The sequence below is a fragment of the Lissotriton helveticus genome, chromosome 5_1 (assembly GCF_964261635.1).
Source record: "Lissotriton helveticus chromosome 5_1, aLisHel1.1, whole genome shotgun sequence".
NCBI lineage: Eukaryota > Metazoa > Chordata > Amphibia > Caudata > Salamandridae > Lissotriton > Lissotriton helveticus.
Window position 1 is genome coordinate 1,815,222,165 of NC_136065.1, and position 22,675 is coordinate 1,815,244,839.

Genomic DNA, 22,675 nt, shown 5'->3' on the forward strand with positions numbered 1-22,675 from the left:
GAAAGCAATAGTGCTGCCAATAAAAAAGAAACCCAATGTAAGCCAGGACATACTGGAGAACCTACGTCCTATCTCCCTCCTACCATACCTTGCGAAAGTGACCGAAAAACTAGCCAACACACAGCTCATGGATCACTTAGAATCTAATAAAGCATTGCACAGCTCCCAATCTGGCTTCCGGAAGAATTATTCGACCGAGACGGCCCTCCTGAGAGCGACCGAAACTCTGCGGATTGGAGCTGATGAAGGTCACACAATGGCTCTTATTATGCTGGACCTCAGCGCTGCGTTCGACACTGTGGCTCATTCCATCTTGCTACAGTGTCTGAGCAGTGCTGGGGTCACCAAGGCGGCACTGGGTTGGCTTAAGGCGTTCCTCTCTGACCGCAGTTTTCAGGTTCAGAGAGGCATGTTTCTTTCAGACAGCGTAGCCTTAGAACAGGGGGTGCCTCAGGGCTCCGCCCTGAGCCCCACCCTGTTCAACCTTTATATGGCTCCGTTGGCAGACGTGGTCCAATCATACGGCATAAAATTAGTATCTTATGCCGATGATACTCAACTGCTCATCTCCCTATCACAGACACCCACTTTAGCAGCTGCCAACTTTAAAACCTGCATGCAGGAGCTTGCAGGCTGGATGAACCAACACTGCCTGAAGCTCAATGGCTCAAAGACCGAGGTTCTAGTGATAGGGGGAAATGATGCCAGTTGGACTCAGGAATGGTGGCCTCCTTGCCTTGGCCCTACACCTATCCCTGGCAAGGAGGCTAAAAACCTGGGGGTCTGGGTGGATCCCAAACTCTCTTTTGAGAGTCAAGTTAACAAAGTAGTAGGGAAATGTTTTGGGGTAATGAAGACCTTAAACCGTACGTTGGACCTTCTGCCTCTGGAGGCCAGACGCACCATGACCCAAGCATTAGTCACTTCCCGCATAGACTATGCTAACGTATTGCTACTAGGGACAACTGGAAAGAACATAAGACGGCTCCAGGTGCTACAAAACACGGCAGCACGGCTAGTTCTCAGACTCCCCAAAAGAACGGCATCTAAACCCACTCTGGCTGCCCTTCATTGGCTTCCTATAAAAAAAAGGATCCTATTTAAAGCACTCTTAATCTGCTATAGGATAACCGCTCTGAAAGCCCCTGAATATCTGAAGGACCTAGCCATCCCTTACCAGCCCAACAGAGCACTTCGCTCGATGGGCATGGGTCTTCTTAAAGTACCTCGCATAAAGAAGGCCAGAATGGGTGGCCGCTCCTTCCGAGTGTTAGCAGCCAACCAATGGAACACTCTTCCTGCCGAAATTAGGCTAGCCAAGACTGAAACTAGTTTTAGGAAGCTTTTAAAAACACATCTGTTCACCCTTTAGGCCTGTCCAATGCCCCTTCTGCTACTCTCTCCACAGCGCGGGGATACGCCGGGATGGCGTCACCAAGCGCTTTACAAGCCCCTTTATTATTATTATTATTAATATACAAAGGGGTTAGAAATGCCCCGTGACTAGCGGTCTCCAGGTGGAAAGACGGTGAAATCCCTTATGGGGACGGCGCTGTGAAGAATGAAGACGGCGCAGTGAGAGAAAACAACATAAACCAAAAAACAACAACATAAACCTAAAAAGGGCTCACCAACGATACTTGGTATAAGGTCCGGTTAATTGGGGGCGCCGTGATGGGGACCAATCAATAGAGATGGAACGGTACCTAGAATTAAAGTAACCCGTCAAGGTTGTGATCAATGCCCGGGTGACAGGCCAGGAGAGACTGAGTAGGCGTGAGGTGACTTACCGGTTTAGTCGGTATCAGACCATTCTCGGCAATGCGAGCTGGAGGATGTTTGCGGGAGGCGGTAGCCACGCGCCCTATTTTGTGAGTCTGAAGGAATGTCAAGGAAAGTGAAGAGGGGCTACAAGGCTTAGTATCGCTCGGAAGTGCGGCGGCCATCCTAAAGAGGGGAAGTGCACCCGGAGGGGTGAGTGAGAGTGACAATAGTGCTCGTGAATAGGGATGATAACAACCTCTGATCATCAATTTATATTTAAAATTGCTACACACTATGGTACAATGTAATAAAACTAGTAAAACTACGGATTGGCTTGGTAGAATGAAAATTGTGAAAATTGGGAAGCAAGGTTGATCAACAAACAGTGATAGGTTACACCAGATTGGTAAAATCTTGCTGCTCACTAAGGTACAATATAATAAAACTCCAGATTTAACTAGAGAGAATGAAAAAATTGTAAACAAAGAGAACCAAGATTGATCAACAAACAGTGATAGGTTAGACCAGATTGGTCCAATCTTCCTGGAGGTTAAGTCCGGTATTGAGACTGTCTGTTCTCAGTATCCATTTAAATTCCTCTTTGTTGAGTAGTCTTGTGAGGTCACCTCCCCTGGGCGGAAGTATGACCTGATTTATCACTGTCCAACGTACATCATTCTCATTGTGCCCTTTCTCGGTAAAATGTTCGACAAGTGGGGCATTTGCTGTCTTGCACCGAATCCGACTGCGGTGCTGTGAAATCCGTAGTTTTATTTTCTGCGTTGTCTGTCCCACCTAGATTTTATTACAGGGACAAAAAATAGCGTAGATAACATTACAGCTATTACAATTTGTGAACGTGCCATGCTCACCTCTTACATTCTCAAAGACGAATTTCTTACCCTCAATGCAAAAGGAACAAACAACACAGGAACCACACTTGTGATGACCCTTCACAGGGGGCAAATCCCAATGGTCTAAAAGTGTTACATTCGAAGATGTTATGGTTGGCATTGCAGCCCTAACAAGTTGGTCCCTCAAGCTCTTATTTTTCTTGAAAGCAAACAATGGTCTTTCAAAATCCAACGTACCTGCGTTAATGATATGCCAATTCTTTTTAATGGTTTTACAAACTTTGTTGGAAATGGGAGAGAAGGTGGTTACACAAACGAGTTAGTCAGTTGATTTCTTGGGTTTGTCTAACAATGTCTCTCGGGGGCAGTACCTTGCCCTCTTCATTGCATTTCTCACCAGGCGGCGTGGATAGCCCCTGTGTTGTAATTTCTCAGACAAAGTGTTTGCCTCCTGAAAGAAATCAGCTTTCTGGAAGCAATTCCTCCTCAGTCTAAAGGAATTGAGAGAAAAGGCAGACTGTCCTTGAGTGCCCTGGGGTGGGAGCTATGATAGCTAAGCAAAGTATTTCTTCCGTAGGTTTACGAAAAAGGGTGGTGAACAACAGACCATCCTTATGTTTAATGCTTAGGTCCAAGAAAGATATGTCACTTTACTGTGGGATAGGTAAAAGTGAGGCCATTACAGTTGTTGTTTAACCAGTGGAGAAAGAAATAAGGTTCTCCACAGGCCCATCCCAAATCAAAAAATGTCGTTGATGTAACGTTTCCATTTTGAGATACCTAAATGAAAGGGATACTGGGAGAAGTATGGTGTTGCACTCTAGCCAGTCCATGTAAAGGATGGCCAGGGTCGGAGCAAAAATGGCTCCCATGGCAGTCCCTCTCACCTGCTGGTAGTACTGGGAATCAAAGGTGAAAAAGTTTCGGGTCAGGCAGATTTCCAGTAGTTGGATTTATGAACAGTGTAGGTACTGTATGGGGACGTGTTCTTTTATCTAGTATGTTTTCCATGACCAATAGCGATTCTCGCTGTGGGATATTGGTATAGAGAGACTCTATGTCCATGGTACACAGAGTCTCTCTAGACGGGTCAAAAGGGGTGGTTCTCAATAAGGTTGATCATAAACATACTGTCCCGAATGAAACAGCATTTTCGGGCACAAAATCCTTTAGAAAGAAATTTACATAGTGGCCAAGAGGCTCCAATATGGAACACAACCGGATACAATCGGTCGGCCAGGTGGAGAGTCAAGGCTTTTATGAATTTTGGGTAGAGTATAGATTACAGGCATCCTGGGATTAGTCACATTGATGTAGTCTAGTTCGTGTTTACTCAGAAACCCAGTGTCATAGCCTCCTGAGTGATTTTGTCTAATTAGTTTTTGTAATTCTCTGGTGGATTGGTTGGTAGTAGACAATAATGATCTGTATTGGAAATCTGACGCTTGATTTCAGTTTTATAATCATTTATGTCCTTAGGACAATACCACCACCCTTGTCTGCTGGTTTTATAACAAGTTGGTTGTTGGCACGGAGGGATGAGATGGCTGCTTTTTCATTGAGGGAGATGTTATATGGGATGAATACATGTGATTTGGCCAGTTCTGTAATTTCTTTAAGGATAACCTTTTCAAAGGTGAGTATTTCCTTAGGGATCATATGGGCAAATGGCGAAAAGGTCGATGGAGGTCTGAACGGAGTGACTGCTACCCTGGGTTGGGGTGGTTTCAAATCAAAGAAAGCACGAAGTCTAATCTTTCTGAAAAAGCCTAGCAATTCTGATTGAAGATCCAGAAAGTTAGGGTAGGTGGACAGGACAAAGGATAAACCTTTACTAAGGATAGAGACTTCTGCACTGGAAAGAACATGATCAGATAGATTAAATAGGGGAATAGTCATATTGGAAATATTTGTTACCACTGGTAGAATTTCTGGCGTGTCTGTCTCTCGCCCGGGGGATTGTACCATCTTGGTTGGCGTTTTACCCTGCCCCTCCGCCCTTGTTCGGAAGTACCTCTTCCTAAAAAATGAGGGTTCTGATTATGGGGGTTTGGATTATGTGTTAGGGTGCTGGCTCCCTCCCCGGGGTCAGAGCTATCTGAAGACTCGGCGGAGGAATCTGTGAAGCCAACAACAGTGTTTCTTCTGTTGAAGCGGCCCCAAGGTCTGGCATTTTGCGGGGTCTGGTTAAAGTTACGATTGGTGTAAAAATCCTTGTGGTGGTATGGGTATGCCCGTTCAGCTGTAAAGGATTTAATATTTTTTTTACTTTATTCGATTTTTTATTTTGCTCAATCCGATGAAATTCTAGTACAGTTTTTTCTACTTTGTCCAGTAATTTCTTTGCATCCAGAACAGTGTTGTTATCATTAATTTGTTTCTCTATGTCTTTAATGAGTTCATCCAATTTCTTAAGTTCCTCGGTTGCTGTTTCAATTCCAAGGACTAACCAGTGGCGGGAGCAAGTGGTGCCAATCTGGCTAAACCCTGTAATATATTTGGGGTTATCTGTGAATAGCCCTGGGACATTCCTTACTTGGAGCCCTAAAGGAATGGTGTTGGACCTAAGATAATCGGTTAACATCAATATCATCAGTTCTAAACGAACATGTTTCTTTTTAAGTTTTTCTAGATCCTCTGCCGGATCGGGACCTGTCGCAGTGGTAGTGGCGTCCGAGTCCGTAAATAGTGAGGGACCCTCACAAATCTTTTTAATGTATTCGATGGAATATAGTGGAGCTTGGTCTGACATATCAATTGAATGATCTAGGAAACGTGGGAGTGAGGGATAGTACAAAAAGTGAGAAGTAGAAAGAATGGGGAACCAGGAAGTAGACCACTCGGGGAAGCGGAAGACAGATTATTGTCCTTGCAATCCTGCGATTGCGCAACATATGTTTATAAACAACAACGAACCCCAATATCGTCAGCACAGGACCTCGGGGAGCAATGATTGTGAGAACAACAGTGGTCCCATGCAACATTAAATAAGTCTCTTGATAAATACAGACACAATGGAACCTGTATTAGAGTGACTTGTCCAGCCGGACAGTGGTCGCAATCCTTTAATAAATCCAACAGAATAAACGGAGAATATCCTTCAACACTCTCTCGTCGTGGGGTACAAGCCTGTACCACATTCAAACACAAACAACACTTTAGTACAATCAAAGTGCACAGAAAGGGCTTTTAGGCAAAAAAGCAAGGTTTGTTCTTTGAATCAAAATATGAACAAATGTTTTCAAACTGCGCCATTACGGCGACAGGGTACACAATATATACACACAGTATATGGCACACAATTAAGTCGACGGCGTTTCGATCCCACTTTTTGAATCAAAGGGATCATCATCAGGACAATTTAATAAATGCCTAATAATTGCAAGCCTCTAGAACCTAAAGGGAATAGGAAAGGGAAAGTTTTAGAACTCTAAAACAATGTAATTTGTCTGCGTGACAACATGTGCAGGGCTGTGATTAATTTAGAGTCAATTCCAGGTAGCACGCTGGGTGTGTGTACTGGTCAGGAAGAAGACGTGGCGACCTATGATTGTGCCTATATGTGGATCGATAGCGTGAATTAAGAAGGTTAGTTCCCTGTGAACGGGGAACAACCGTGATAGTATCCTATCAGGTAGGTTGAATCCTGGGTGCCGGTGTCCGGAGCGGTAAGGATCCGTGATATAATATACAAAGGGGTTAGAAATGCCCTGTGACTAGCGGTCTCCAGGTGGAAAGACGGTGAAATCCCTTATGGGGACGGCGTTGTGAAGAATGAAGACGGCGCAGTGAGAGAAAACAACATAAACCAAAAAACAACAACATAAACCTAAAAAGGGCTCACCAACGATACTTGGTATAAGGTCCGGTTAATTGGGGGCGCCGCGATGGGGACCAATCAATAGAGATGGAACGGTACCTAGAATTAAAGTAACCCGTCAAGGTTGTGATCAATGCCCGGGTGACAGGCCAGGAGAGACTGAGTAGGCGTGAGGTGACTTACCGGTTTAGTCGGTATCAGACCATTCTCGGCAATGCGAGCTGGAGGATGTTTGCGGGAGGCGGTAGCCACGCGCCCTATTTTGTGAGTCTGAAGGAATGTCAAGGAAAGTGAAGAGGGGCTACAAGGCTTAGTATCGCTCGGAAGTGCGGCGGCCATCCTAAAGAGGGGAAGTGCACCCGGAGGGGTGAGTGAGAGTGACAATAGTGCTCGTGAATAGGGATGATAACAACCTCTGATCATCAATTTATATTTAAAATTTGCTACACACTATGGTACAATGTAATAAAACTAGTAAAACTACGGATTGGCTTGGTAGAATGAAAATTGTGAAAATTGGGAAGCAAGGTTGATCAACAAACAGTGATAGGTTACACCAGATTGGTAAAATCTTGCTGCTCACTAAGGTACAATATAATAAAACTCCAGATTTAACTAGAGAGAATGAAAAAATTGTAAACAAAGAGAACCAAGATTGATCAACAAACAGTGATAGGTTAGACCAGATTGGTCCAATCTTCCTGGAGGTTAAGTCCGGTATTGAGACTGTCTGTTCTCAGTATCCATTTCAATTCCTCTTTGTTGAGTAGTCTTGTGAGGTCACCTCCCCTGGGCGGAAGTATGACCTGATTTATCACTGTCCAACGTACATCATTCTCATTGTGCCCTTTCTCGGTAAAATGTTCGACAAGTGGGGCATTTGCTGTCTTGCACCGAATCCGACTGCGGTGCTGTGAAATCCGTAGTTTTATTTTCTGAGTTGTCTGTCCCACGTAGATTTTATTACAGGGACAAAAAATAGCGTAGATAACATTACAGCTATTACAATTTGTGAACGTGCCATGCTCACCTCTTACATTCTCAAAGACGAATTCCTTACCCTCAATGCAAAAGGAACAAACAACACAGGAACCACACTTGTGATGACCCTTCACAGGGGGCAAATCCCAATGGTCTAAAAGTGTTACATTCGAAGATGTTATGGTTGGCATTGCAGCCCTAACAAGTTGGTCCCTCAAGCTCTTATTTTTCTTGAAAGCAAACAATGGTCTTTCCAAATCCAACGTACCTGCGTTAGTGATATACCAATTCTTTTTAATGGTTTTACAAACTTTGTTGGAAATGGGAGAGAAGGTGGTTACACAAATGAGTTTGTCAGTTGATGTCTTGGGTTTGGATTCTAACAATGTCTCTCGGGGGCAGTACCATGCCCTCTTCATTGCATTTCTCACCAGGCGGCGTGGATAGCCCCTGTGTTGTAATTTCTCAGACAAAGTGTTTGCCTCCTGAAAGAAATCAGCTTTCTGGAAGCAATTCCTCCTCAGTCTAAGGAATTGAGAAAAAGGCAGACTGTCCTTGAGTGCCCTGGGGTCGGAGCTATGATAGCTAAGCAAAGTATTTCTTTCCGTAGGTTTACGAAAAAGGGTGGTGAACAACAGACCATCCTTATGTTTAATGCTTAGGTCCAAGAAAGATATGTCACTTTTACTGTGGGATAGGGTAAAAGTGAGGCCATTACAGTTGTTGTTTAACCAGTGGAGAAAGAAATTAAGGTTCTCCACAGGCCCATCCCAAATCAAAAAAATGTCGTTGATGTAACGTTTCCATTTTGAGATACCTAAATGAAAGGGATTACTGGGGAGAAGTATGGTGTTGCACTCTAGCCAGTCCATGTAAAGGATAGCCAGGGTCGGAGCAAAAATGGCTCCCATGGCAGTCCCTCTCACCTGCTGGTAGTACTGGGAATCAAAGGTGAAAAAGTTTCGGGTCAGGCAGATTTCCAGTAGTTGGATTATGAACAGTGTAGGTACTGTATGGGGACGTGTTCTTTTATCTAGTACGTTTTCCATGACCAATAGCGATTCTCGCTGTGGGATATTGGTATAGAGAGACTCTATGTCCATGGTACACAGAGTCTCTCTAGACGGGTCAAAAGGGTGGTTCTCAATAAGGTTGATCATAAACATACTGTCACGAATGAAACAGCATGTTTCGGGCACAAAATCCTTTAGAAAGAAATTTACATAGTGGCCAAGAGGCTCCAATATGGAACCACAACCGGATACAACCGGTCGGCCAGGTGGAGAGTCAAGGCTTTTATGAATTTTGGGTAGAGTATAGATTACAGGCCTCCTGGGATTAGTCACATTGATGTAGTCTAGTTCGTGTTTACTCAGAAACCCAGTGTCATAGCCCTCCTGAGTGATTTGTCTAATTAGTTTTTGTAATTCTCTGGTGGGATTGGTTGGTAGTAGACAATAATGATCTGTATTGGAAATCTGATGCTTGATTTCAGTTTTATAATCATCTATGTCCTGTAGGACAATACCACCACCCTTGTCTGCTGGTTTTATAACAAGTTGGTTTCCACCTGGAGACCGCTAGTCACGGGGCATTTCTAACCCCTTTGTATATTATATCACGGATCCTTACCGCTCCGGACACCGGCACCCAGGATTCAACCTACCTGATAGGATACTATCACGGTTGTTCCCCGTTCACAGGGAACTAACCTTCTTAATTCACGCTATCGATCCACATATAGGCACAATCATAGGTCGCCACGTCTTCTTCCTGACCAGTACACACACCCAGCGTGCTACCTGGAATTGACTCTAAATTAATCACAGCCCTGCACATGTTGTCACGCAGACAAATGACATTGTTTTAGAGTTCTAAAACTTTCCCTTTCCTATTCCTTTTAGGTTCTAGAGGCTTGCAATTATTAGGCATTTAATAAATTGTCCTGATGATGATCCCTTTGATTCAAAAAGTGGGATCGAAAGGCCGTCGACTTAATTGTGTGCCATATACTGTGTGTATATATTGTGTACCCTGTCGTCGTAATGGCGCAGTTTGAAAACATTTGTTCATATTTTGATTCAAAGAACAATCCTTGCTTTTTTGCCTAAAAGCCCTTTCTGTGCACTTTGATTGTACTAAAGTGTTGTTTGTGTTTGAATGTGGTACAGGCTTATACCCCACGACGAGAGAGTGTTGAAGGATATTCTCCGTTTATTCTGTTGGATTTATTAAAGGATTGCGACCACTGTGCGGCTGGACAAGTCACTCTAATACAGGTTCCATTGTGTCTGTATTTATCAAGAGACTTATTTAATGTTGCATGGGACCACTGTTGTTCTCACAATTATTGCTCCCCGAGGTCCTGTGCTGACGATATTGGGGTTCCTTGTTGTTTATAAACATATATTGCGCAAGGACAATAATCTGTCTTCCGCTTCCCCGAGTGGTCTACTTCCTGGTTCCCCATTCTTTCTACTTCTCACTTTTTGTACTATCCCTCACTCCCACGTTTCCTAGATCATTCAATTGATATGTCAGACCAAGCTCCACTATATTCCATCGAATACATTAAAAAGATTTGTGAGGGTCCCTCACTATTTACGGACTCGGACGCCACTACCACTGCGACAGGTCCCGATCCGGCAGAGGATCTAGAAAAACTTAAAAAGAAACATGTTCGTTTAGAACTGATGATATTGATGTTAACCGATTATCTTAGGTCCAACACCATTCCTTTAGGGCTCCAAGTAAGGAATGTCCCAGGCCTATTCACAGATAACCCCAAATATATTACAGGGCTTAGCCAGATTGGCACCACTTGCTCCAGCCACTGGTTAGTCCTTGGAATTGAAACAGCAACCGAGGAACTTAAGAAATTGGATGAACTCATTAAAGACATAGAGAAACAAATTAATGATAACAACACTGTTCTGGATGCAAAGAAATTACTGGACAAAGTAGAAAAAACTGTACTAGAATTTCATCGGATTAGGCAAAATAAAAAATCGAATAAAGTAAAAAAAGATATTAAATCCTTTACAGCTGAATGGGCATACCCATACCTCCACAAGGATTTTTACACCAATCGTAACTTTAACCAGACCCCGCAAAATCCCAGACCTTGGGGCCGCTTCAACAGAAGAAACACTGTTGTTGGCTTCACAGATTCCTCCGCCGAGTCTTCAGATAGCTCTGACCCCGGGGAGGGAGCCAGCACCCTAACACATAATCCAAACCCCCATAATCAGAACCCTCATTTTTTAGGAAGAGGTACTTCCGAACAAGGGCGGAGGGGCAGGGTAAAACGCCAACCAAGATGGTACAATCCCCCGGGCGAGAGACAGACACGCCAGAAATTCTACCAGTGGTAACAAATATTTCCAATATGACTATTCCCCTATTTAATCTATCTGATCATGTTCTTTCCAGTGCAGAAGTCTCTATCCTTAGTAAAGGTTTATCCTTTGTCCCGTCCACCTACCCTAACTTTCTGGATCTTCAATCAGAATTGCTAGGCTTTTTCAGAAAGATTAGACTTCGTGCTTTCTTTGATTTGAAACCACCCCAACCCAGGGTACCAGTCACTCCGTTCAGACCTCCATCGACCTTTTCGCCATTTGCCCATATAATCCCTAAGGAAATACTCACCTTTGAAAAGGTTATCCTTAAAGAAATTACAGAACTGGCCAAATCACATGTATTCATCCCATATAACATCTCCCTCAATGAAAAAGCAGCCATCTCATCCCTCCGTGCCAACAACCAACTTGTTATAAAACCAGCAGACAAGGGTGGTGGTATTGTCCTACAGGACATAGATGATTATAAAACTGAAATCAAGCGTCAGATTTCCAATACAGATCATTATTGTCTACTATCAACCAATCCCACCAGAGAATTACAAAAACTAATTAGACAAATCACTCAGGAGGGCTATGACACTGGGTTTCTGCGTAAACACGAACTAGACTACATCAATGTGACTAATCCCAGGATGCCTGTAATCTATACTCTACCCAAAATTCATAAAAGCCTTGACTCTCCACCTGGCCGACCGATTGTATCCGGTTGTGGTTCCATATTGGAGCCTCTTGGCCACTATGTAAATTTCTTTCTAAAGGATTTTGTGCCCGAAACATGCTGTTTCATTCGGGACAGTATGTTTATGATCAACCTTATTGAGAACCACCCTTTTGACCCGTCTAGAGAGACTCTGTGTACCATGGACATAGAGTCTCTCTATACCAATATCCCACAGCGAGAATCGCTATTGGTCATGGAAAACGTACTAGATAAAAGAACACGTCCCCATACAGTACCTACACTGTTCATAATCCAACTACTGGAAATCTGCCTGACCCGAAACTTTTTCACCTTTGATTCCCAGTACTACCAGCAGGTGAGAGGGACTGCCATGGGAGCCATTTTTGCTCCGACCCTGGCTATCCTTTACATGGACTGGCTAGAGTGCAACACCATACTTCTCCCCAGTAATCCCTTTCATTTAGGTATCTCAAAATGGAAACGTTACATCGACGACATTTTTTTGATTTGGGATGGGCCTGTGGAGAACCTTAATTTCTTTCTCCACTGGTTAAACAACAACTGTAATGGCCTCACTTTTACCCTATCCCACAGTAAAAGTGACATATCTTTCTTGGACCTAAGCATTAAACATAAGGATGGTCTGTTGTTCACCACCCTTTTTCGTAAACCTACGGAAAGAAATACTTTGCTTAGCTATCATAGCTCCCACCCCAGGCCACTCAAGGACAGTCTGCCTTTTTCTCAATTCCTTAGACTGAGGAGGAATTGCTTCCAGAAAGCTGATTTCTTTCAGGAGGCAAACACTTTGTCTGAGAAATTACAACACAGGGGCTATCCACGCCGCCAGGTGAGAAATGCAATGAAGAGGGCATGGTACTGCCCCCGAGAGAAATTGTTAGAATCCAAACCCAAGAAATCAACTGACAAACTCGTTTGTGTAACCACCTTCTCTCCCATTTCCAACAAAGTTTGTAAAACCATTAAAAAGAATTGGCATATCATTAACGCAGGTACGTTGGATTTTGAAAGACCATTGTTTGCTTTCAAGAAAAATAAGAGCTTGAGGGACCAACTTGTTAGGGCTGCAATGCCAACCATAACATCTTCGAATGTAACACTTTTAGACCATTGGGATTTGCCCCCTGTGAAGGGTCATCACAAGTGTGGTTCCTGTGTTGTTTGTTCCTTTTGCATTGAGGGTAAGGAATTCGTCTTTGAGAATGTAAGAGGTGAGCATGGCACGTTCACAAATTGTAATAGCTGTAATGTTATCTACGCTATTTTTTGTCCCTGTAATAAAATCTACGTGGGACAGACAACGCAGAAAATAAAACTACGGATTTCACAGCACCGCAGTCGGATTCGGTGCAAGACAGCAAATGCCCCACTTGTCGAACATTTTACCGAGAAAGGGCACAATGAGAATGATGTACGTTGGACAGTGATAAATCAGGTCATACTTCCGCCCAGGGGAGGTGACCTCACAAGACTACTTAACAAAGAGGAATTGAAATGGATACTGAGAACAGACAGTCTCAATACCGGACTTAACCTCCAGGAAGATTGGACCAATCTGGTCTAACCTATCACTGTTTGTTGATCAATCTTGGTTCTCTTTGGTCACAATTTTTTCATTCTCTCTAGTTAAATCTGGAGTTTTATTATATTGTACCTTAGTGAGCAGCAAGATTTTACCAATCTGGTGTAACCTATCACTGTTTGTTGATCAACCTTGCTTCCCAATTTTCACAATTTTCATTCTACCAAGCCAATCCGTAGTTTTACTAGTTTTATTACATTGTACCATAGTGTGTAGCAATTTTAAATATAAATTGATGATCAGAGGTTGTTATCATCCCTATTCACGAGCACTATTGTCACTCTCACTCACCCCTCCGGGTGCACTTCCCCTCTTTAAGATGGCCGCCGCACTTCCGAGCTATACTAAGCCTTGTAGCCCCTCTTCACTTTCCTTGACATTCCTTCAGACTCACAAAATAGGGAGCGTGGCTACCGCCTCCCGCAAACATCCTCCAGCTCGCATTGCCGAGAATGGTCTGATACCGACTAAACCAGTAAGTCACCTCACGCCTACTCAGTCTCTCCTGGCCTGTCACCCGGGCATTGATCACAACCTTGACGGGTTACTTTAATTCTAGGTACCGTTCCATCTCTATTGATTGGTCCCCATCGCGGCGCCCCCAATTAACCGGACCTTATACCAAGTATCGTTGGTGAGCCCTTTTTAGGTTTATGTTGTTGTTTTTTGGTTTATGTTGTTTTCTCTCACTGCGCCGTCTTCATTCTTCACAGCGCCGTCCCCATAAGGGATTTCACCGTCTTTCCACCTGGAGACCGCTAGTCACGGGGTATTTCTAACCCCTTTGTATATTATATCACGGATCCTTACCGCTCCGGACACCGGCACCCAGGATTCAACCTACCTGATAGGATACTATCACGGTTGTTCCCCGTTCACAGGGAACTAACCTTCTTAATTCACGCTATCCATCCACATATAGGCACAATCATAGGTCGCCACGTCTTCTTCCTGACCAGTACACACACCCAGCGTGCTACCTGGAATTGACTCTAAATTAATCACAGCCCTGCACATGTTGTCACGCAGACAAATGACATTGTTTTAGAGTTCTAAAACGTTCCCTTTCCTATTCCTTTTAGGTTCTAGAGGCTTGCAATTATTAGGCATTTATTAAATTGTCCTGATGATGATCCCTTTGATTCAAAAAGTGGGATCGAAACGCCGTCGACTTTGTGTGCCATATACTGTGTGTATATATTGTGTACCCTGTCGTCGTAATGGCGCAGTTTGAAAACATTTGTTCATATTTTGATTCAAAGAACAATCCTTGCTTTTTTACCTAAAAGCCCTTTCTGTGCACTTTGATTGTACTAAAGTGTTGTTTGTGTTTGAATGTGGTACAGGCTTGTACCCCACGACGAGAGAGTGTTGAAGGATATTCTCCGTTTATTCTGTTGGATTTATTAAAGGATTGCGACCACTGTCCGGCTGGACAAGTCACTCTAATACAGGTTCCATTGTGTCTGTATTTATCAAGAGACTTATTTAATGTTGCATGGGACCACTGTTGTTCTCACAATCATTGCTCCCCGAGGTCCTGTGCTGACGATATTAGGGTTCCTTGTTGTTTATAAACACACTTGCTAATATATGGGGCATCCCAAGACTAAAAAATATTTTGAGATTATCCTCTCTGTTAATAGGCTGTTTCGGTGCCTTGTCTAAAGACCTTTTGTTCTGTCCACCAATAGATATTTGCTGCTTTACAACCATTGCCAGAGGGGCCCGGATATCAGATTCAGCCTGGGGAGTCAGCGTCAGAATCAGTCTAGCTTGAAGCCAAAGTGAAGGTAACCAGCACAGGCATTGCTGGCAACTAGGACCTCAGTGAATGCGGAAGCCCTTGGATGTTAAGTGTGTACCCCTGCCACTGTCTTGGGCGAAAGACGGGGTCACAAATCAGAAAGGAGAAACGTGGATCATGCCCAGCTGAAAGTCACAGACCAACCAGAATGACGAAGAGGCCTAATTTGAGGTGACCCCTTTTGAAACAAGGGTTACTTCAGAGATCCTAGCATCAGGCCTCTGAATCCTGGTCCCAAAGTGAATGCAAGTTTGCAAATTTGTTTGTTGGTCAAGAGATACCTGGGTACACTGGATGCAATGTGTGGCCCCAACGAATGAGCAGTGCGCCAGCAGAGCAATACAGGAGTTAGGGAAGGACTTGAGATTAGGGTACAGGTACTGCGTCTCTGGTGCCTGTTAGATTGAAGTGAAGAAAACGGGTGCACTGCCTGAGACACTTGACAGGATCGCTGAGAGCATTTGCCTGGTGGGTGACTGCCCTATCCTGAAAGAAGAGGCTTTTTCCTTGAAACTGGCCTGTGATTCTTGAGTTGCGAGTTGTGCAGCTCCACCGTGGAAACAACAAGAGCCTACCTAAGAGGCTCAAATGGACCCAGGGAGAAGACTCCCCTCTGGTTGGTTGTACAGCGGCTTCAATTTCCCCAAGTACTTCTTTTTTTGTCAATAATGTATCCCTTTAGTCGTCCCATTTTTAAGGAGGAGCAGCCCTTTGCAGCTCTTCGTCCTAATTCCTATGGCCCTGTGTGATCCTCCTGGTCCCAGATATGATTGATGTTCTAGCCCTCATAAAAGGAAAATGTAACAGTCAATTGGAAAATGTTTTTATTAGATATGTGTTGTTGGCTATTCTGAAATTAAAATGAATAGTCACTGAAATGCATAGGAGCCCTAAAAATGTTTATTAGATGATTCTAGGATTTGCTTTTGCTTAGGACTAGGAAAAATGATCATTCTGTTTGTGAAAGTGGTCATTACTTTCTCCTACTGTCTGTATGTTAATTATGACCTAATGCTCCGTTCCCTTTGTATTCCTGTTTGTACCCGCTTAATGAAATGTTTAGAATGGAAAATGGCCACTTAGCAATGAATTAGGATATTGATAAATGTATTAAAATTATTGTGCAAATATTTTCTATGTTCCTACTGGATCATAGGAATGTCTTTAGCTCATGCTAAAAGGACCATCTGTTAAATATTGGAGAGATTTGTTAGCATGAGCTGAAAGCCATTTTGTATTTCTGGCAGCCATTTTGTTTGCCATGTGCTGCCATGTGCTCGCCATGTGCTCTGTCCTCCCTCAGTGTTGACTGCTCTTGTAATCTGCCTAGAAACAAACTATATTTAGCATCGTCCACCTTCGCACATGCCCAGAAGGGCCTAGCTAGTAGAATGCACCTGCTTCTCTAGTATAACTGTCAGGCTATTTTTGCTGCTGTATGGAGAAGTAACGCTCCACCCACTTTGTTGAGCAAGCAGATCTTGTATGCCCATCTTAGTCATTTTGCATGCTTACATGTGCCAGGACTGCCCCTTGGTCTTATGATGACTATGTAACCCTAAGCATATATAAGGCCTCTGTTTTCTGCACTCCTCAGACTGCCTCATTCAGTTGCTAAGGCTTCTGTGTGACGTAGTCTCTCACTCATTTGAGGTTAATAAAGATGCTCTTTTATATTTCAGCTTCTGTGCCAATTTCTTCTTTGTTCGTTTAAAAGGACCAAGTATCAGTGGGACCCCTGAGAAGGTTTGTTGTTTTCTTCATCACCACCTGCTTGCCCAATGAACTTCTCCTCAACAAGTCTTCTTTGTTCAACTACCATATCAGACATTCGCTTATGAACAAATTCAATTCCACATCATATCGTATTTCATTGATGTCAGGTTCACCAATCGAGAAGAAAAATCACCAACTAGTTCAGGTACAATCGTGCCCAAGGAACTACGAAAACTGCTGATGCCCTGCTGTCTCCACCATATTCTCACTGTGGCAACATTTTCTTTCAATAACTTCTTTATAAGCTCCTGGATGTTCTCCACTCTGTCTTCAGGTAAATAGAATTTTGCCAATCTAGTTTCGAAAAGGTCTACAACAAAAGTCAAATCAGCAAAGAAAAAAAGTGGTGGACTTCTCTTTGATTAGAGGCCCATGGTCCTTTAATGTTCTTTATGCTACTTCTGCATCTTCCTGAGCTTGTTGATTGGCTCTCTAGCTCCCAAACAACCCTGGGCCCTCCCCTCACACCTGCCCAAGCCTCTTAAGGTTTGCTGGGTCAACCCCAAGACATTCACCTCCATTTTGTTAACTGCAGCTTCCCTGTGCCCAACATTACATGATCAAGTATCAGGAGGTGATAATTAGACAGACTTTGTGCTGTCTATATAATGAAACTTTAAAATCGATTTTCTGCTATCCGTATCTGCCTAATTTTCACCTGTTTTGTTTGTGTGCATTATAGTTTAAAAAATGAAGTTTCACCTGCCCGTGACTGCCTTAATTTACCTGTTGCTTTGTGGGCTTTGTGCTTTAAAATCTGTTGTTTTTCAACCGATCATGCCTGCCTCATTTTCAATTTTTGGTTGGCTCTTTTTTTTCACTTGCCGTGACTGCCTGATTTCCCTCCTAAATTCTCCCCCTAATCTGTGCTCAGACCTGCGTGTAAGCAATCCACCGCAGATCCCTTTTGTCTTAGCAAGTGAGTGAAACAAGATTAACCCCACTCTTCCCCCAAAAACCGAAATATTATACATCAGAGGCTAATCAGAGTCTGCTCTGCGACTGCAGTATCTGCTCTACGTGTTTAAACTGTGCTTGGAAAGTGACTGCAGCACTCGTTTTTACCCTAGGAGAGTTAGTTTTTTTAAAGTTTTGGAACATCAGTATTGTTGGAGGCCTAGTTTAGGCCCTTACAAGAGTGTGGATTGAGCCTGCCTGTCTCCAAGGAGATTTTGAATTGAGGAGCAGCTCCCAGCCCCCTGCCCAGCAGCCTGTGCTTGAAGTCACACACACCTTATATAAGCCGCTATTGGACGTTACATCTATGCACTGACTGGTGGCTGTATCTGGTTTTTCTGTTGGGCTTAGGGTTAGTGTTCTAATTGGATGATAAGTCTAGGGTTATGATTGGTCCCTGGGTCAGTGATTCTATTGGACAATGAGCTTAGGGTTAGAGGTATGATTGGTAGATAAGTTTAGGGGTTCTTAGTTTGGTTTCTGGGGCAATGGTTTCTATTGGATATAGGGCTTCGGGTTTGGTTTCTGATTGGCTGCTAGGACTATGGCTGTGATTGGCTGTAAGGGCCTGGTCTTCTATTGGTCCTAGGGATTGGGGCTAGTGTTGGATTGGTTAGGGTTCACCTGACCAGTAAGGCTAATTAAGGTCAGGGTTCAGGGTGTTTTAGCCTGGGCGTCAAGGCTAAGGGCGGAGAGAACAAGTCTAGCTGCCTGTTTGGGACTGTTCGGGACAGGTCCGGTCTAGTGCCAGAAATGCTGACCATTTATCCATTCACCGATACCCACCCTACCCCATCCATATCCACAACTAGATTAACACACTCACATCAAATGTACTCTACTCATTTACTACAAACTAACCCTTCACACATTTCAGTATCTCAGCACCCACTACAGAATCGCACAAACCACACCTTTACACCCTTCTACCCTAACTACCACACATTTGCACCTTCACTTACACACAAAACACCACTCTATCCTATACCACTAACCAATCTAATTATCACAAACACACCCCAAATCCACACCCTATCTAACTATTTCCCATCTAGACACACACTCCCTGCTCTAATTACTCCTAACAGACCCCTTTCTATCACCAACACACCTATACTAGGCCTTCCATCTTTTCATCCACCAACACCCTCCTCTTGTTTTTACCACAACACTTACACTCTGATGCACCACACATATTACCTCTTTTAGTAATGCAATCTAACACACTCGTAACTCTTGTTCATCCCCTCTCACACACCACATACACTCTTTTCCAAAAACATATCACCACCCTCTTCACCTTGCAGCTTTCACTCACCAACAATACTTTACATACAATTTCTTCTCAGTAATCAAATACATCACCTCCTTTCACTACTCCTCAAAAACAAAACATAACACACACACCAGCACAACAAAATCTCTCACACATAACACCTCATAATACTTCCTGTCACAAACTAGAAACATACTCCCACTCCCACTTTCCTTACTACACTAATATTAAATACTAAAAACCAACTCCACTGCCAAGCTTTCTCTCTTCCCTACACCTAACACATACACAGCAACACAGCAACTCTCTTAACCACCTCTCATCCTTTGGACAATTCAGATTTTTCACAGCCTGGTGGGCAGAAAATCTGGGTTATATTAAAGATATGGATGCTAAGATTATGCAAATCTCCTTTATTGCCAGTTCACAGCAGCAAGAATTTAAGAACATAGAACTTTGAAAAACATTCTAGTAGGCTATAAGATCCTCCCACACATAGTATTCGTCCTTCTTTGTACTGTGAACAAGATAACTTCTCTTATCAATTGCTTCAAACGATAACTTTTTTTTTAAATCAATGAAGGTGAGGTCTCTTACTCTGAAAAGAGAGAAAATGGAAATCAATGCATTTACTTTCTTTGTCCCAACAGGGAGGGTCATAATGTGGAGGGATAATCTTAGCCTTTGTGTCTTTAATAAAATGCATATTTTCTGCCCACCAGGCTGTGAAAAATATATATTTTATGGCATGACACGGAGGCTAACATTATGCAAATTTATAGGGCATTTAATACATTGACAATTGCACTTGTGACAGGTCTAAAATAGCAGGTTTTGAACATGCTTCCATTGGACCAATGTTCAGCCCTAAGGATATCCTGCAAACCTCTAACCATGAAAAAAGCCTTTGAGGCTGAAGCACCCCTACAGGAGAGTGCCCCAAATATAGAGATATCTATAACTGCTACTTTCATCACTTCTTTCACCCATTGTGCTAAGGTGGGAGAAGAGACTGCTTTATGCGGTGCTCTATGAGAAAGTAGTACTTGTTCAGTATTTCCTCTCAGGTTTACTGTTCTCCTCTCATACTCCAACAGGCATCTCATCACACACAATCTTTCATTCTGAGCAAAGAAAGGGTAGAATACGGAAGTTGACATGGTTTTTGAGCATTTCTTAAGATAGAAGCAAACCCCTTCAGGTTGGCACGCTCTGTTGGTGATGTCTAGTGCCTTCACATCTGAGGTTTCCTAAATGATACCAGGCAGAGTAGGACAGTTAATTTATAGGAGATGCGTTTTAGGGATAATCCAGTGTTTTCTCCACAACTTCATGGAACCTGTAGGACATCTTTAATGTTCAATAAGGCTGAAATTTTTGTAGAAGGTGGTTTTAGAACTTGCATACTACGCATCGTTTTTGGGTCAATTCCGTCTAGAAGATCTTGGTCTGCTGCAATAGCCAATCTGTAAACGTTAACAGTTCTACAGGAGCGTCCTGAAGTCAATAGTTTTGATAGGTAGTTAATTATATGTACTAGATCAGTTGTAACAGGATTATAATCCCGTTGAAGACACCAGCGAATCCATTCCTCCCAGGCCAGTATATATGCTTTCCTTGTGCTATGTGACCATGCCTCTGATACAAGTTTGAAAGCGTCTGCCAAAAGGTTTGGGATTTGCCATTGTCGCCTGAAATCTTACAGGCCATCAGTGGCAGAAGGCCCTGCTCTACAAGAGGATTAGTATTGGTATCTATGCTCATTTCCAGGAGGATTGGGAACCATGCCTGTGACCTCCATAGGGGGTTTATTACCACCAAATTCTCTTTTCTCCCGCATGCATGGAGGAGGAGTCTTGGTAACATGGCCAAAGGGGGAAATGCATACGGTGCTAACCCTTTCCAGTTCTGACGAAAGGCATCCTGACTTTGAGGGTCCAGGATCCAGCTGAACAAATTTGGTAATTGGGGCTTCAGTCTGTCTGCGAAGAGGACCACCCTGAAGGGACCCCATATCATTTGGATCTTGAGGAAGATTCTCCGGTTCAATCTCAAATTGCTGGAGTCTTTAAGGTTTCAGGAGAACCAATCCGCAACACCGTTGTTCAACCCTGGTATATGTTCTACCACTACAGGAATTCCCTTGCTTAGACAGTACCCCCAAAAGGTCTTGGTCAGGTCCGCTAGTCCCTTGGTGTGAGGGCCTCCCATCTTGTTCACCTATTTGACCGCAGAGAAGTTGTCCAGGCGTAACATCACGGAACATTTTGTTGTGTTCTTGGTAAAACATCAAATTGCAAAGGAACCCACTAAGCAATTGATGTGAAATTCCTTCTCCTGATCTGTCGTGCGTTCTCCTGTTGAGAAGTCGCCACATCTCGCACCCCATCTCTCTAAACTTGCATCTGATTCTATTACTATCTCTGGTTCTTCCCCAAAAATTGCTCTCCCGTTCCATGCATCTGCATTCTTGAACCACCATAATAGTTCCTTCTTGGAATCAGGGTCTAAACACACTGTTGGATAGTAGGATTGGTTTGTTCTCAACGCTTTTGCTTTGAACCTTTGGAGTGCTTAGTAGTATAGGGGACCTGGATAGATTGCTTGGATAGTAGACCTAGGATCCTTACTAGAACCTTCAGAGGGAATTCCTTTCTTGCTAAGATTTTTCTCAATTATTTGCAGAGCTTTCGTAGTTTTTTTCCCTGGTAATCTCTATATGGTGTTTACCATGAAACCCAAGAATTGCATTTCCTGACTTTGCACTACACAACATTTTTTCTTGTTTATGACAAAGCCCAGGTGTTCTAGGATGTTTATGGTAAGTTTTGTGTGACATGAAACCATCTCTCTTGTTTGGGCCATAATAAGAATATCATCTAGATATAAGATTATTCTTAGCCAACCCCTGATAAGTTGCAGTACCTTAGTAAAGCACCAGGGGGCTGAGAAGAGTCCAAAGGGGAGGCTGCAGAATTGCCATAGTGTTCCCTTCCAAGTGAATTGCAAGTATTTTTGATGGAGCTGCCAAATTGGTATGGTCAAGTAAGCGTCCTTTAGGTCTAATCATGTCAGACAGTCCCCCTTCCGTAATATATCTCTTAGGAGATATATACCTTTCATTTTGAAGTGAAGGTAGGTCACCCATTCATTCAGTTCTTTTAGGTTTATTACGGGTCTCAACACTTTGTCTTTCTTTTTCACTGAGAAGATGTTGCTGATGAAACCAAGTTCTGTGCCCTCTCGAATTGCCCCTTGGTCAATAGGTCCTCTACATCCTGTGAGACCAGGGATGAGTCTTTCTGAGAGAAGACTATTTTCAAAGGGACTTTCCTTTGTGTTGGTGTACCTATGAATTCTATCTTTCACTCCTTCACTGTCTCTAGAACCCATGGGTCCTTACTCACCAAGTTCCAATTCCAGGAGAATTGGGGGGCTAGTCAGCCTCCCACCTTTATAGGAGTATCTAAAGTGTCTATTGTAACTCCTACCTGTTGCAGTAGAGGTGCAGGTAACCACCAGCCACCCACCCCATGGGTCCGGCAGCAGCGCTCCACTCAACATGGGTGTAGGAGCCATCAGGCAAGGCAGGCATCTGGGTCCCATGCAGCGTCCAATGAATAGGCGGTGTATGGTGGGCTGGAGGAGGCAATGTTGCCGGTTCAGCACCTACAGCAGAAACAAATGTGGCTGATTAACTGGAAACTGACACTGGGCTTCAACATCTTGACCCAGCAGTTGGCTGACAATCAGGCCCGCATTGAGTTGAAAATCGATACACTTATAGGTA

General features: G+C 43.4%; 1 long non-coding RNA gene across 1 annotated transcript in view; it reads left to right on the forward strand.

Moving 5' to 3' along the window:
- Positions 1-16,557, forward strand: part of LOC144753828 (uncharacterized) — a 164,650-nt gene extending 148,093 nt beyond the window's left edge. The window contains exon 2 of the long non-coding RNA XR_013594553.1: positions 14,764-16,557. This is a non-coding gene — a long non-coding RNA (uncharacterized LOC144753828). The remainder of the gene's footprint in view (positions 1-14,763) is intronic.
- The last annotated feature ends 6,118 nt before the right edge of the window (positions 16,558-22,675 follow it).